The sequence below is a fragment of the Poecilia reticulata genome, linkage group LG15 (assembly GCF_000633615.1).
Source record: "Poecilia reticulata strain Guanapo linkage group LG15, Guppy_female_1.0+MT, whole genome shotgun sequence".
Taxonomy (NCBI): domain Eukaryota; kingdom Metazoa; phylum Chordata; class Actinopteri; order Cyprinodontiformes; family Poeciliidae; genus Poecilia; species Poecilia reticulata.
In genome coordinates this window covers 4,634,381-4,650,605 of record NC_024345.1, presented here as the reverse complement: position 1 = coordinate 4,650,605, position 16,225 = coordinate 4,634,381, and the positions used below count along the sequence as shown (strand labels likewise).

The following is a 16,225-nucleotide window of genomic DNA, read 5'->3' as shown; positions in this document are numbered from 1 at the left end:
ACATAATCAATTAGTTAATGAAAACATACAGCTTAAACTGATTTACAACCATAAAAATGTTTTAAATCAATATCAGTATTATAATCACCATTATTATTATTCATATTGTTGCATCAAAATTATCATTATAAATTACTTTCATTATCATTCTTATTATAATAAAAAGTACTGCTACTTATATTAATATATCATTTTATAGTAATAACTGATGACAACTTTTACTACATAATCATTGTCCTTATATCTCAATTCTTATTATTTTTGATATAATTATAAGTAACAGACAATTCTCATGATTAGTTATATAATTATTTTTCTCATAATAGATATCAAAATTATCTTTGTTATTGTTGCTATTCTATTATTTATCTATAATATAATTAATAATAATGCAGTTCAAATAATAATAATCATCATTATCAATATTATTAATAATATTGTATTTTTACATTATTAAAAATTATATTAGTAACATTGTTATATATTAACAATGATATCAATATTTAACAAATTAGTAACAATATTACTAACGTTGTTACTACTGTTAATATTAATTTAATAATAGCTATAATTATAATAAGTTATTATATTATTATTATCATTTATACTACTACTACTACTAATAAATAATAATAATAATAATAATAATAATAATAATAATAATAATAATAATAGTAATAATAATAGTAATGATTATCATAATAATAATTGTTATTATTATTATTTTACACCTGATAAATATTAATGAGTGACTTTTCTTCCTTACTGGATTCAAAACCAGATTCTAATTTATCTTAAATATCCAAGATATAAAGTGAAGCTGCATGAAAAACAATTCCTAAATTAATTATTCCTAATAAATACACTTCTTAGTTTGGTTCTGGCCTATATTTACACTTTGATTAATGTTTGAAGAGCGATAGTGAGTCTGATTGTAGCTCCTAAATTACTTGTTCAATTTGGTTTCTCCCACACATTTAAAAKAAGCAAACTGTTGTAAAAAATTTAAGGGTCACTGGGTGTCTTCAGAGAAGGAATTAAACTTTTATCAGCTGTCAAAGTTTTATTACAGCTGAATTATAGAATCTTTTGTAAGCATGTGTCCCGTAAGACAATCCAAAAGATTTCAGCTCACTGTGTTTAACTATTTGACGCTCGCTTCTCTGCTCACAGCTCAGCTCCCCGTTATTATTTCCTCACAGACATTTTATTTCAGCATCTGAAGTCAGATAACAGGGATTTATAGATTTGTTTGCAGGTCATAAAAACCATCTGCTAGCCAGACAGCAGGAGCAGTTTTACGACTGTTTAGTCATCCAAGTAAATCAACATGAATGCAGCGAGAAAAACATCTGGACTGCTCAATAACATTTAGCAGACTTTTTAATTTGGGAGTTTCTTTGCTGGTCAGAAGACTTGAAGATTCAATGCAGTTTGAGTGGTGGAGAGATCCATTTCAGAGCTTCACAAAATACTGCAGAGAGCATTAAAATAAATCAAAGTTWCAGGTTTGCATATATTAATCGAAGAAGTGTTGGGTGGAAGAGTTATTTTAATGAAATTATTGCGAAGGTCACAAGGATGGAAAGAAACCAGAGWGTGAAAGAGCAAACGAGAGAAAGAAAGAGAGCAAAATACTGAAACAGTGAAAGAAAGCAAAAGAGTAAGAGAAAGAATATGGAGGTGCAAGCATGCATGGAAGAAAGGAATACAAGATATTAGCAAACAGTTGTTTATATTATTTTTAGATATTTTTATATTCTGTATATTTTGTTTTTGTGCTGCTATAACAAGTAAATTTCCCCACTCTGGCATTAATAAAGAAATATTTTTATTCTATTCTATTCAAATAATAAACTAGTCCAGATTTAGAAAATACTGCATTCAGACTTTTTTCCAGATTGCATTAGAACCCTAAATATTATCAATAAGTGACAATATTAAAGTRAAATCATGAGGCCTTGGCTCAAGACTTTCTACAGCGCTGAACTTGCTTGGCATCTTTAWCAGCTCACAGATTATAATTTCCTCTCCCTATTTCCAACTTGTTTGACTCAATCAGACATGAAGTCAAAAGGGACAGCGGAAAACCTGCGAGAGATGAGGTGTTTGAATGTGGCAGCAGGTGAGAGGACGGGATATTTTCATTACCATCGCTGAGGGAACAGGGAGCAGGCCGCYGGCACCATGAAGATCAGACTTTTAAAGGAGAGAAGATATACAAGTCACCACTTAAAAACTGTGGAGTCCATTAAAACTAATGTGACCCTGTGACCTTCTGTACTCACAAGACTCCCACCAGCATGACTTGAATTGGTCCGTGAAGAAACGTGATTCTCTGTTAACGGGCGGAAAGCGACGTGAGGACGGGCGGACACATTTACCTGACATTAGCACGCTGATGGAGACAAACGATCTGACCTGCATGAACTTGTACTTTTCCAGCCTCTGCATGATGATGGGGAGGATGACTGGGAGAGGAAGTAAAGGGAGTCAAGACGGGAAGAGGAATAAATCTCAACATGATGGAGATAAAGAAGGTAGGAATGTTTTTCTCACTCATTCCTGGTGCTGCCATGGTGATCCGGGAGATGACCACCTGAGTGATGCCTTTTACTGCTGCTTTCTGCAGGTGAGAGATGAGATTTCACGGTGGAAAATAGACATTATTTTCCACTGTTATGCTTCCCTGAACAGGTTAGGGTAGATATGGGCTACTCAAAACACATTCATCAAATGTATTTATTTTTTTGCACAAAATCATTCTTCGATAATAAGCATCTTGTCACTTTAGCTCCACATAAGATGCTGCTGGCCACGGCAACTCATCGCTGCAAACAGACGCACAGTTATACAGCAACACGTGTTTAAAAAGCAGAAGTGGAGCCTCCTGCACAACCAACAAGAATGCAACAACTGGTTTCTGTATGCCAAGTTAACAATAAAACACTTGTCTTTTCCAGCAGACAAGTGTTTTGTCTGCTTGTGATGTTGCCAAGTTTTCCTGCAGCCAAGGCTGTCGCAATAACACATTTTGATGGGTGATAAATTGTCCCAGTAATTCTTGCGATGGACAATAATTTAGCTGTTTTCACACCCTTTTCAACTAATATATCGATGATGGCATAATAACGCAACTTTAAGCTTTTAAAGATCAATTAATTTAAATACTTTAAGGAACTCTTAACTCTGCAACTGGAAGATATTTTAAATGTCCAAAATAAAACATGGCAACCAAAATAAATAAATAAGAACCATGTACAACTAAAACCATAAATGAAACGGATCATAATGCCTTTGTAAATAAATGTGCCCTTGGAAAAAATAACCAGGTTGAAAATGATCAACCTCATTTAATTTATTGTGTGATTAACTGATTAATTTCTTATTGCATACAGCAGAAAAACCAGCTGACNCACGATACCCTCACTTTGTACCCCTCTGAAAAATGAACCCATTTAAATAAAGCAATCCCTTGATGGGTGATACCACGATAGAGAGCGTTCATTTTGTTAACACCAGTGATATAAGTGGTCCGGTATGAAACGGGTGTAATGGAACAACGGTACCACAGCACTTTTAAATTTCAATAATCAGAATACCGAAATTGTTTTAAAAGGTTTGTGTCAGTCTGCCTTTCCCCCATTGATACGCCCTGCACCTTAAGGGGTTAAAAAAATCCAACGCGCACATTGCGCAAAACTCTGAAACAGAGACATAAAACGGAGCGACGAACTAGATGTGAATAATGACATAAAAACAGAGAATCCGACGCTGAACAGTGAAAAATCAACACATGATGTGAAACACATGACGATTAGGATGCGCAGCACGTGATGAGATTACTGGTGGTCAATAAACGATAAAATAAATCTAGCAACAGGACAGAAACTAAAGTGGACATAACAATAAACCAAGAGAGGATAATACTAATTAAAAAAATCTAAATGGAAATGAATGCAGAACAAAATACAAGAATAAACTAAGAAACTAAAGTAAATACAGAGGAATAAACTGGTATGGCAGTAGAACTGTGAAGTCCTGAGGTTGCTTGTTGCTGTCCACAGTCTTTCATGTCAGTTGCTACCGGTGTTAGCTGTGTGCTCATTTGCTGCCGTGCCGCCTGATTCTGGACTGTGATCTCCCTCATTAAATTCATCATCTTCTTCCTAACCTGGGTCTCCGCGTTCATTCTCACCACCACCAACCACACTTCATGATAGCTTTAGTATTGAACTAAAATAACTATTATATTACTATAATAATATTTATTATTTCTGCCTGTACATTTTGATAACTAATAAACCGTAAATTGTATTTTAAATTGTACGTGTTAATTTCTTTTTTTTTTTACTGACTTTATATTAAATGCATGGTTATTCTGTGTAATGATTTTTTTTTAAAACAAAATACATTTTAAGGTATGTTTAAAAATTTATTATTTATTTGTGTATTAACACAAATAAATAATAAACTCCCACTTCCTTACGGATACGATGATATTTCTTTGTCATATTGGCTGCTCTTGTCCTTTTATTTGCAGCAGGGCTCCTCTGCTCTGCGTCCCTATTAAATTGAGCAGATTATGTGGCAGGATCAAGAATATCAGACAGATACTGCCAGCGTTGCAGCCAAGGTGGTGCTGCAGTAACAAAAGACCGCTGAAAGTGAGCAGAGCGGCCAGGAAACCCGCCCACCCTGTTCTGGCGGACATTGCTTCTGGTTGAGTTGGAAGCATCCACGGTGTAGACGCAGGCGCTGCTGCTCCTGCTGAGAATGAACTGGATCCAACTGAGCATTGACAAACGCACAACAGGAAATGGCGACAGTGGGTTTCAAAATAAAAAAAGGGAAGGAGGGATTCCCTCATATTGTAATCCTCCGTGTCAGCTGGTACAAACAGCGATGTCAGCCGGTAAATTCTGTTCGGCAGAATTTACCGAACAGATGTTCGGTAAATTCTGCTCAACTCATCAGTCATAATCCTTGCTTTACTTAATTCTTAACTCTAGGAGCTCAGCGTTTTATACCTAAAATATTATATATTGTGCAGTTCTAGACACAGCCAAGATACTGTGCAGAACCCTCAAGCTCCCAGGCCTCTGGTAGAGGACCAGAGCTCAGAGGATGAGAGAGAGAGAGAGAGACCATCCGCGGAGGGTGAGAAAGGAATTTAAATTTTTATTGTATTGTAGGTTGCATTACTTTATTGATACTGTACGTTTACATTCTGCCTTATCAAAGTCAAAAATTTATTTGAAGTGCATAACAATGTAAAAACTTAGGGTTAAAAGAGCTTTCAGATAAGATATAACAAATTCATTGGAATGATGAGATGACAAATTAAATGTTAAAAATAGCAATATTGCTATGAACAGGGCCGTGCAGAGACCACTAAAGGGGCAGGTGCTCAACAACAAAAAAAGGGCACATCTAGCCATGTTCTTGTACAGAATATTAACGAAGCCTCTCAGCTTTCAGAGTTTAATAAACAACAATAAATTACAAAATTGTGAGATATACAATCATCTCCATATAGAGCATAACACTATGCCTATGTAAGATATTTTATTAGTAATTTTTTTCTGCAGGTCTATTTTGTTATAGAAAAGTATTTCAATATTCAAACCTGCAATTTAGCAAGATATGTAAATCAGAGCTGGACCACCAGACATATTTTGTCTTTACAGAATTACACTATTAAAAATATAAACAAGGGCACAATCCAATCTTTTAGTGACTGTAATCTATAAAAAAGAGCTGCCTGTTTGCTGCAGTGGAGATGAAGATGGTCCATTCAGGAAAGCAGAGCTGCATCAAACTTTAATGTGGAACTGCAGAAAAACGAAAAAAAAAACCCAAAGCAAATATTGAATTGTTAATGCATGTCACCATGAGAAAAGCCTACTGAGTTTTGCTTAAAAAAAATTCATAAAAAAATTTAAATCACACATTTTTGACTCATGAAGTTAACTTTCTTTTTTGCAAAACAAACATATTTGCGCTTGTCAGAAATCTTTTCTTGCTATTCCAAGTTTTTGTTTGTGACTTGAAGTTTTGCTCATTCTCACATGACGTCGTGGGCAGGGCCCAAAATCACAACAAAAGATTTCTGATGTGTGAAAATAAATGTTTGTTTGGTAAAAATGAGTTATTTAATTAAAAAAASWCTTTTAAACAAAACTTTTTTTAAAGGAATCATTACAATTCCAAAAGTTTTGATTACAATTGCATTTTACTTAACTGAGGTTAGTTTTTTTGTTTCCAATGAATAATTGGGAAACAAATTTAACTTCATACTCTGCGAACCAGACCCTAAACTTAAAAGTCTGGGTTGAGTTTTTTCCCCTTCATTAATGTCACTTTTATTACATACATTATATCTATCATGGTAATTCAGGGTGAGTTATTTTTAATTCTAAATTAATGTCCTTTTTGGACTTTTATTTAATTGTTATTCTCCTTCAAGATACATTTACCTAACGCTAGAATAAATGAAATGTACATTATGCAGCAAAGGAAATTAGAAGATCGGATTCATTATGGAGATGTTCGGATTTGGACGGGCGATGTGACCTTATTGCAGAAGCAATACTGAAGAATGACTGATATCATTAACGGTACAGGGAAGAAGCTTTTTAGTTATACAGCTTTGCTAGCAAAGTCGTTAGCCAGCAGCTAGCTAATAGCATAACAACAACAGCCTAATGTCTGTATGATAAAAATACTGAATCGATAGATAAGAACAGTTTCTCCTCACCTGGCTGTCTCCTCCCGCTCAGCAGTTCTTCAGAGAAAGGCAGACGCAGAGAGGCCTGTCAGTGTCTGTTGTATTTCATTACCTCTCTGCTTAAACCGCGACTCCGAGCTGAAGCAGAAACGATACGTTCAACGTTTTCCGTCATCGGACAAGTAGCAAGTCTACTCCACTTTATTCACCAAAAACGTTTTGGTGAACAGTTAATTCGCCAAAAACTGTTCTGTAATCTGGAACGTTCGCTACGTTGAGCTCCAGTTAGCCGCCTTATCTCACTGCGCGAGAGGCAACTGCGTCATGCGTCACGGGCAAAAGGTCAAAGGTAACAATAAGATCGGCTTATTATGTTGTACAAAAAAACCCTAACAAAAAACTAATAATTTTAGTACATGTTATTATGTGTCAGAAGAGGACTTAGAAAATAATAATACCAAAATAAATAAATAAATAAATTGACCAAAATGGCACTTGGGGGCAAGGAGCGAAAAGGGCAGGTGCTCAGCACCCCCAGCTCCCCCCTCTGCACGTGCCTGACTATGAAGAATATTCTTCATGTGAGCCACTTGCCTCTGGATTCTTCATATGAGTCACTTACCTCTGTCAATGGTGCATTTATTGATTAGCTGCACCTTAATCAACTTTTCTGTTGTTTATTTGATGAAGATGGAGTCCCTCCACCCCCATTCATCTTTTTGTGGACAGTGTAAGGAGCATAGTGCTAAATAGAAGTTGGTGTCTTGTTTACAAGTTCCAATTCAGTGTTAAATTTAAGGATTACTCTTTCTTCAAGAGTCTGGACTGCATCTAGCTATCTCTGCCTCAAAATATAAAATACTTATACAAATTAAACCCAAAGTCCATCCATCCATCCATCCCTTTTCTTTCACCCTTGTCCCTCAGTGGGGTCGGGAGGGTTGCTGGTGCCCATCTCCAGCTAWTGTTTCGGGCGAGAGGCGGGGTACACCCTGGACAGGTTGCCAGTCTGTTGCAGGGCAACACAGAGACACACAGGACACACAACCATGCACAAACACACTCACACACTCACACCTAGGGGCAATTTGGAGAGGCCAATTAACCTGACAGTCATGTTTTTAGACTGTGGGAGGAGTATCTGGAGAAAACCCACACATGCACAGGAAGAACATGCAAACTCCATGCAGAAGGACCGGGGCCGGGAATCGAACCCAGAACCTTCTTGCTGCAAGGCAACAGCTCTACCAACTGCACCACTGTGAAGCCCTAAACCCAAAGTATATACACAATATTCTTTGAAATTCAGGTGAGCTTTATTAAATCTTTTTCCTATTTGTGAAAAGAATAAAATTGTATTTTCTAAAGTTTGGGTGCAATGGCAACACCAGAGTAAAAAACAAGGAAAAGAAAGGGGGCATTGTGCAGATTAATAACTCCCTGTATTATTTCCTTTTAGGTTTTATTTTGAAAGTAATGACCGGAAACAGTATTTAGTCTCTCCTGCATTTTGATGCGCCCGCCGTTATTTTCAGGGGAGTAGCTTATTGCTGAGCAACGGAGGAAGAGAAGGCCAGCGCACTCAGGGCTGGGCTCTATACACACCTTCAACTCGCAGCTAAAGGAAAAGGGTAAGTGACGCGTAGACTTGACTTTTACTCAGAAAACAGTACAATAAACAGCTTTAAAATGGCTTTTAGCTTTAAAGTTTACCGTTACTTACGTGGAGTTTACGACCGAGAGGGGACAAAAGGAGAAAGAGTCGATTTTCAGCTTTTCTTCAGCACATCTCCTGATTTCAGAGGATTCTCCGTGTCAGTTGAAAATTCCCGGAGTTGACACGCTGTAAACTTACTTACTTTAAAGCTTTATGGAAATGGGTGCTCGAATAGAATTAGGAAGCTTGAGAAATATCCTTTAAAAATGCTGCTGGTCTGACTCCCTGTCGGCTAACTGGTTGGATGGCTCCCTGCTCCACCTTTGTTAAGCGACCCAGTCTCCCCTCCTCTTAAAAACACATTTATTTTCTGTCGTTTCTTTTATTCTGATGAATATTATAATCTTCAACCACTGTTTTTCCGAGTTGCATCCTTCAGAAGGCGTTCGGAAGGGTCGCCGAGACAAGATGCACATCAATGAAGGTCGTTCACATTGATCGCTTTGTTTATGTTTTTGGAACCAGATAGCTGTCTTCGAGTCTGTATGCTTTCAATGTGCATTACTAGGGGAAATCTTATTAGTTCGTTCAATATGAACGAACTAAATCGCAGAATGTGTCCCGATGTCGGACCCCCTCCTCCTCCTCTAATGTAGTGGCTTTGTTTTCGTGGGGCAGATGTAGATGGCCTACATACATCCCTCTCTTTGTGTTCAGTTAGTTTTTTTGAGCCCGTCATCACATCTCCAAAAATAAATAAACTAAATAAAACAAACTACTTTGGTAATTAATTGTAATAATTAATTATTTAACTGTATTGCTGTCCTAATAAATGTGCTTTTAGCTATAGTTTCTTTCACATTGTTGTGAATTTTGTGCAGATAATAAAACGTGTAAAAAAAAAATCAGTTAAATGCCAGTCATTAAAGTTAGCTGTTTGGATATTGTGTTAAGAACTGTATTGATATCAGAGAGTTTGAATGCTCCTCACCCCTCTGCTGGGTTCAAATGTTTTGGTTGTGAGGCAGTATGGGCCTCACAACCAAAAATATCACTGTTTCAGGATATCAAACTAGAATTCAAACAAAAATATATAAAATGGCCTCTTAGCTATTGGTTAAAAAAAGAAAAGCAATCCTTTTCATAGAGCTGCTAAACTACTACAACATATTAATTGAGTGGCAAATTTTAGGTAGAGATGCGAAATGCAGTGATATTGGTGAATGTCATGATGTCAATGTGACTTACAGTGATTAAGCAAGAAATTAAATTCCTCTTAGACTTCATAGCAAAGATAGGACCTGGGTAGTGTGTAGTCTACCCAGCTAGTGAAAAAAAGTGTTCATTATTTCCATTTCCACAACAAAGTTTTTTTTTTTTGGGAAAAAGTTAGTCTTAGCATTTTCAAACTTTGTGGACATTTGTTTAATCTCTTTACATTTTAAAAAATCGTACACGTTGCATTAAACAGCAAATGTCACCAAATATCTGAGACATAGATAGTCTGAAGAATGGTATGTAAATTTACAAGTATTACTGTCCCAGCTGTTTGGTTTTTTTGTGATTTAGCACTTATTTATTATTATGCTTTAAATATGTAAAATATGAAATAACATAAAAAAGATAAAAATGTTTAGAACTTCCTGTTTTTTTTGTTTTGTTCGTTTTTAGTACTAACATCAAATTTACTCCGGTTTCCTCCCACAGTCCAAACACATGACTGTTAGGTTAATTGGCCTCCCCAAATTGTCCCTAGGTGTGAGTGTGTTTGTGCATGGTTGTTTGTCCTGTGTGTCTCTGTGTTGCTCTGTGACAGACTGGCGACCTGTCCAGGGTGAACCCCGCCTCTCGCCCGGAACGTTAGCTGGAGATAGGCACCAGCAACCCTCCCGACCCCACTGAGGGACAAGGGTGTTAAGAAAATGGATAGATGGATGGATGGATGGATGGATGGATGGATGGATGGATGGATGGATGGATCAAATTTACCTGATATGCACAGTGGAAACTGTAGAAGCTTAACATTCACAGTGTTTGTCTTGGTCTTGGGTACAACCAATCAGAGGCAAGGAAATTAATTCTGCTCCTGGATTGGTTGCTTTGCAAACACCAGCCAATAGCGTGTCAAATATGACCATTACACAACTACCCTATGGTAGTTCATGCATATGTTTATAAAAGCTCTGAAAAAGATGTAAAAGCTTTAAAAATAATTTACTGAAACCTGTAGGAACCCTGATCCAGTGAGATCTCTCGTCACTCTGTCTTACGTTTTTACAAAATAAGTTTGACCTATAGGCATGGTGTGACAGAAAACGTTGTTTTGAAACTACAAAACCTTCCTGGTGCATACGCTACCATGCAGGCTGCTTCAGCTGCTCTCTCCTTTTGCTTGGCCTTTCCCCTCCTCCTGAGAACCCTCTGTGTAAATGTGGCTGCTGGCCGGCCGGTTTGCTCCGAAGGCCTCCACATTTAAAAGGAAAACTGTGTCAGTGTCACAGGACTGTAGCTGCAGTCTCAAAGAAGAAGCAGCTAGACCTCAGCCATTACCCAGTTACACTGAATCCCAGCTAACATACAGAACAAATGTCAATTATTTTCCCTCCGTAAAGCTTCACGTCTGTCGCTTGTTTTCTCTGAAAACTGGAAATCTCATGATGATGATGATGTGCAGCATAATAATGTTGAACAAATGTGTCTTTTTACTGGTCCTCACTTGCTTAGATCTGTTGACCACAGAGCTGTGTTTTTGTGTGCATCTCTGCTCTGGAGTGTAGTTAGGACGTCTTTGGGGACTGTCGTCCGGCCTGCCCATGGCTATTGTGTATAGTAGGAAGTTTAGGAAGTGAATTCATTTTGCTTCAGTGGCAAGGGAAGCATTACTTGTGACTGAAAACAACTTAGCTTGGAACTTAATATGTGACTCTGATCCATTTGTTTCAAGGTGTTTTTTTAGACGCGTTGTAGCAGAGAGTCCTTGGCTAAAAATATCAGTAAATCTCATTTCTGTAATCAGACAGAGTGGAAACATTAATAAGGTTATGGGAGTCAGGTAGCCTGCTGGTGCTGCTGGATGTGTGCAGACACACTCAAGAGAATAAAGACTGGTCAGTAGACAAGCCTGAAGTTATAAAGTGGTAATGAGTAAATAAGAAATCAAGAAGAGAGTTTAAAGTTCTTTATTCACATGATGACCAAACTCTCCCTTGTTATTGAACGTCTGGGGTGTGTCAGAGTTTTTCTTTTCCGAGATTTAATTATTTAGAAATGGAGGAAGAAAAAAAAAGACAGAATAACGGCGAACTACTCTTCACATCTGTTTTGGGGTGTAACAGCCTCTACTCCCCTCTGCGTTCCCTTTATTATGTGCTGTGCTTTCCACAGCAGATATCGATCTTCATTTCTGCATCTTCTATTCCCATCTTCCTCTCTGCCAACCCCTCATTGTCCTGTTATGCTAACATTTCTGGAGGTTTTTTTTGTTTTTTTTCTTCTCCTTCCTCCTGAGTGGCAGTGTGGATTTCAGTATAAGAGAGTTGACTATTTTTATCCGGTGCCAAGGCTATTGCTCTGGGTGGTAAAAATGTAGGAGCCATAATCAACTTCTGGCTGAGGCAGTCAAAGACTAATGTTTCTGTAAAAGCGCCACGGGTCAGTCATTATCAACTCAGCAGGAGCACTGCAGAGCCACAAGAGCACCCAGCACATCAAAGCGTCTAATGTAGCGTCACAATCCTATTCATAGCATGTTTAAATTTGATTTCATGTACAATACAAATGTAATGCAAACCAACAGATTACTAACAATAAGTTAAGATAGAGCCTTCTGAATGCACATCAAAGTTTTTTTTTAATTTTTTTTTTAACACACACATTGGAAACGCTCATAAGGATGAGTTTCCAAAAATGAAAGTAAAAATAATGCTGGAGTTAAATTGTTTGGGGGGTCATGTGATAAGGCCCTATAACAGCAAATTCTTGGATAAGTTAGGTGAGTGGTGATCTTACCACTCACCTAACAATGGTCTAGGTCCAATACCTAGGACCTGGTTTTAGTAAAGAAATTGTGTCTTTGAGTATGTTTTTCAGAGAAGCATTAAGCACACACCCTTCAGAGAAAGAATCACATGAAGAGAAAAAGACTTTGCTGCAGGACATGTGCCTCATTATTCTCATGGAATATTAATAACATAATTTTTATGAGCGCTTCATCATCACAAGCGCCTGTTTATACGGGTAGCTGCTCCCCTAAAAATGTTTAGAAGAAAAGTACTTTTTATTTTTACTTTCATTTTGCCTGAATGTGTGGTACATTTTGGATAATATTCCTGTACGGTCCTCAGGATCCACAAACTGTAAACCGGCATTTGTGGGTCTGCAGGGCAGTCTGAACACATGGATCTCAGAACATGTGGCGGGTTTATGTCTTAAGGCAGTGGAAGGGTCAGAAGGGGGTTGCTGGATTGTGTTTGGTAATAACAATGGAGCAGACAGGACTGATGCTGGCTAAATGGAGGTGTTTGCTGATTTGTTGCTTCTTGCCAACTGTTCATGTGATACCGCTTTTCTGCACCATATGCTCTGTTCTGCCGCATTAGACTTTTTTTTTTACTAACATGCTGAATTTAATAGCCACGCTAACACACATAAAGCTATATATACCCTTGTGTAGCCAAGGGTTAAGAGACGACTGGTTTGATCCTGACAGCATAATGATTTATTAGCTTTCTCCATAGTAGTTCAGTCCAGTCGCAGGAATAAATGTTGGTGCATAGTTGTGGTGTAGCTGCAGAAATAAGGATGAATTCTGAAATAAAGGTTCTGTAGAATCAACAATTATCTTCATACTCTTGGTTTTGTTTTGAAGTGTTATGTTTCAGTGGTGACATTTGACCTCCTTTTACATCCAGATTTAGAAAATCATATCACTTTCAACATGAGCGACTTCAACCGAGGAGGAAGGTGGTCTCTTCCTCATCTTACAGCCTCTTATTATTTGTTTATATTTTCACGCACTACACTTATTGAGGAGAAATAGGCAAACAGTGCAGTTTTTTTCTGCCATTGATTTTATGTGTAAACTCCAAATGGATTTGCTTTTGCTTAATCCTTCTTCAGTTTTTCATACTAAAGATGTATTTGGAAGCAGGATGGGATCCTTACTCAGGATATACACCGTCAAACTGTATTTATAATTTGTAATCGAGTGTGATTATAAATTTAACGTAAAGATGTTCTCTTCATGGACTGTAATAGTTATGTGTTTAAAAACTAGAACTGATTACATGAGGAGGAATCAATACAGATTCACCAGGTATTGGATTTGATTGGGAAAAATCTTTTTTTTATTAACTACTAGGCAGCACTCCCTTTTGTGCATTCTTAAAATGAGGTGGTAAATAACACATCTTGCCTTCTTTGTTATCACTTTAAGCAAGACCTTTGTAACTTGCAGATTCAGAGTTTATTAACACTTTCCTAACATATGTTAAAGAGGGAGTATTATGTAAAATCGACTTTTTTGAGCTTTACATCATGTTATGTTGTTCCCTCATCAAAAATACACCTGGAGTGTTGCTTTGATTCTTTCAAGCATGTTTGAGAAATTATTTAATCTTCTGTGGCTTCCGCCTCACAAAGCACCTCTCCTCCCTGACTCCCCCACTCATTTCCTTCAGACTAGCCCGCGGCAATTAGCAAACACCTGGTGTAACTGCACATCTGCTAAGCTCATTATATGAGCTACTTCTCAGTGTAGCGCTGGTTAAAACGTTAAAGGGTTAATAGAGGAGCGATGTTGTTCCTGAAAGTAGAGTATCAGAAAGAGCATGAATTTCTGACATAGACAGAGGCCAATTACAAAACATTAAATTATTATGTCGAATTTATTTTAAGTCATATTTGATATATATAAAATTTAAAACAGATGCAGGCAACATAGTTACAATTAAACCTTGGTGGTACATTTGTAGACTTTAGCAGTCTCTTTATTGTCATGTATATTGTAGGTCTGTATTTCCTGTTGCCTCTGTGAATTTTTTTTAACCAGCACCATACAAAAACTTAATAGGTGAATACAATGTTACTTCATAAGGTATTGATGCATCAATACCAGCAACTACCAGCACACTGAATTGAAAAAATGTAGCCTGGTAAGTACCTGGTTCAGATCATTGAAAAGCTCTGACCAGTATTTCTTTGTCTCATTCAGAGAGGAACAATAGGTGCTGTACACTTTCATGTCTGTAAATCTGTAGAAGAGCCGCGGGGGACGGGAGAAGCCTTTGTCTGTCCGTCTCCCTGCCCAGAGTTCACTGTCTTACTGTAAATCTGTTCTCTTGATTGTACTTTGAAACCCTCTGGGTGTGTAGATGTTCTTGTAAGGTCAGAGGATTGGTCCCTTGCCTATTACTTATTGATTTCATCCTGAAAATGCTTGTCTGACTGGCCTAACATCAGTGACGCTGAGGGAAAAGGGGAGACTGATGGGGAGCTTTTTGTCTTTCCACTTTTCAGTAGTGAGGCACTAATCATTTGGCTGAAATCAGCCAATTTCCCCACTTTTTTGTGTTAAGCACACAAAAAAGAACCAGTTTTTCTCAGTTCATAAACTCATCAACAAACATCTTTTGCACTTTCTGCTTTTGAGCTTGATTAGATATCAGATCAAGGTATGGACATACTCTTTAAAGTATCAACTTAAATAAGCCAATAAGGATTGTCTACTGTCACTGAATTGAATTGAATAGTAATAACTTTAATAGTAATAACTTTATGTGGTCACCTCAATCAAAACACCTGCAATACATAAAGCATGTCTTATTGTCTTGTGAGAGAAGATGTGAAGAAAATGTGAATCTGTCTTTCACTGAGGTCTGACCTCAGTGAAAGACAGAAGTTGGTATCGGTCAGCAAAATGACTTCCACACGTTCTTGAAAAGCCTGGAAAACTTGAATTTGATTTAATCATTTTATATTCTGGATAAGTATAGAAATGACATTAAAGATATGGAAATATTTTACATTTTCCAGATCCGTCCTCTCATTTTATTATTTAAAGCTTAGATTGCTTAGCCTTAGATGTCCAGATTTTTTGTTTATTTAGTAAATGAAGCCAATTCAGTTGGTCACTTTGTGAATTTTTTTTTTACTGTTTTTTAATCAAAATTTTAAATATAATGTCTTCTTAAATGGGAAATATTAAGTACAAAGTATTTCCTTTTTTTAGCCATGCATTTTTCTGTTGTTGTCCTGTCAACAAATATCAAATATTTAGAGATGTACATATCAAGAAACCACGCTTATTTTACCATTAAATGTTCCCATTGTCCAGAAGCTTTGTGTCGACCTCAACATTTTCTACTTCCGTAGGTACAGTAACTGCTGCAGTAGCAAAAACAGAAATAATTTCCTTTTGGTATACATAGTTCCATTTGAAGAGACCATTAGCCACAAAAAACATAATTAATTTAAAAGAAAGTATTTTCAGTTTGATTCCCACGGAGGTTTGCTTTTGTTTACTCAACAAGTTGTGATATGTGACAGATTACAGTAATTATCCCCGCAAATACCTATTTTAAATTTAGAATTTACAAAGTGAGCTTATTGTCACTACAGTGAGATGTTTCCATGCAGACAGCCAACCCCACCCTGACTGGGGCTGAGCATGGCTCTCATCATAAGACCAAGTGGAAATGAGTGTGACAAGAGAATGAGCCATGCCTTTCTCTCTCCGCGCTCTGCTCAGCATCTGTGTGTCCGTTCGTCCTGGTCTGTGATGTGAGTCTCGTTTGAGTCTCGCTGCGGCAACCGGACGGTTAATAGGAAACAGCAGATGA

General features: G+C 37.2%; 1 protein-coding gene and 1 long non-coding RNA gene across 10 annotated transcripts in view; one reads left to right on the top strand and one right to left on the bottom strand.

The window, feature by feature from the left end:
• Positions 1-742: 742 nt before the first annotated feature.
• Positions 743-2,666, bottom strand: LOC103476396 (uncharacterized). 2 transcript variants are annotated; one of them, XR_535457.2, is made up of 5 exons: positions 2,560-2,666; positions 2,422-2,471; positions 2,289-2,338; positions 2,152-2,199; positions 743-1,474 (listed from the first exon to the last, which is right to left on the bottom strand). It is a non-coding gene; the product is annotated as an uncharacterized LOC103476396 (long non-coding RNA). The 2 variants fall into 2 exon arrangements; XR_001777342.1 differs by having other exon boundaries at positions 743-2,199; positions 2,560-2,664.
• Positions 2,667-8,253: 5,587 nt separating this feature from the next.
• cep170aa (centrosomal protein 170Aa) overlaps positions 8,254-16,225 on the top strand; it is a 40,510-nt gene continuing 32,538 nt past the window's right edge. For 6 of the 8 annotated variants that reach the window (XM_008428709.2, XM_008428712.2, XM_008428710.2 and 3 more), the window contains exon 1: positions 8,254-8,361. The gene's annotated coding sequence lies outside the window, so the exon portion shown is untranslated. The remainder of the gene's footprint in view (positions 8,362-16,225) is intronic. The other 2 variants (XM_017309060.1, XM_008428715.2) reach the window with 1 other exon arrangement.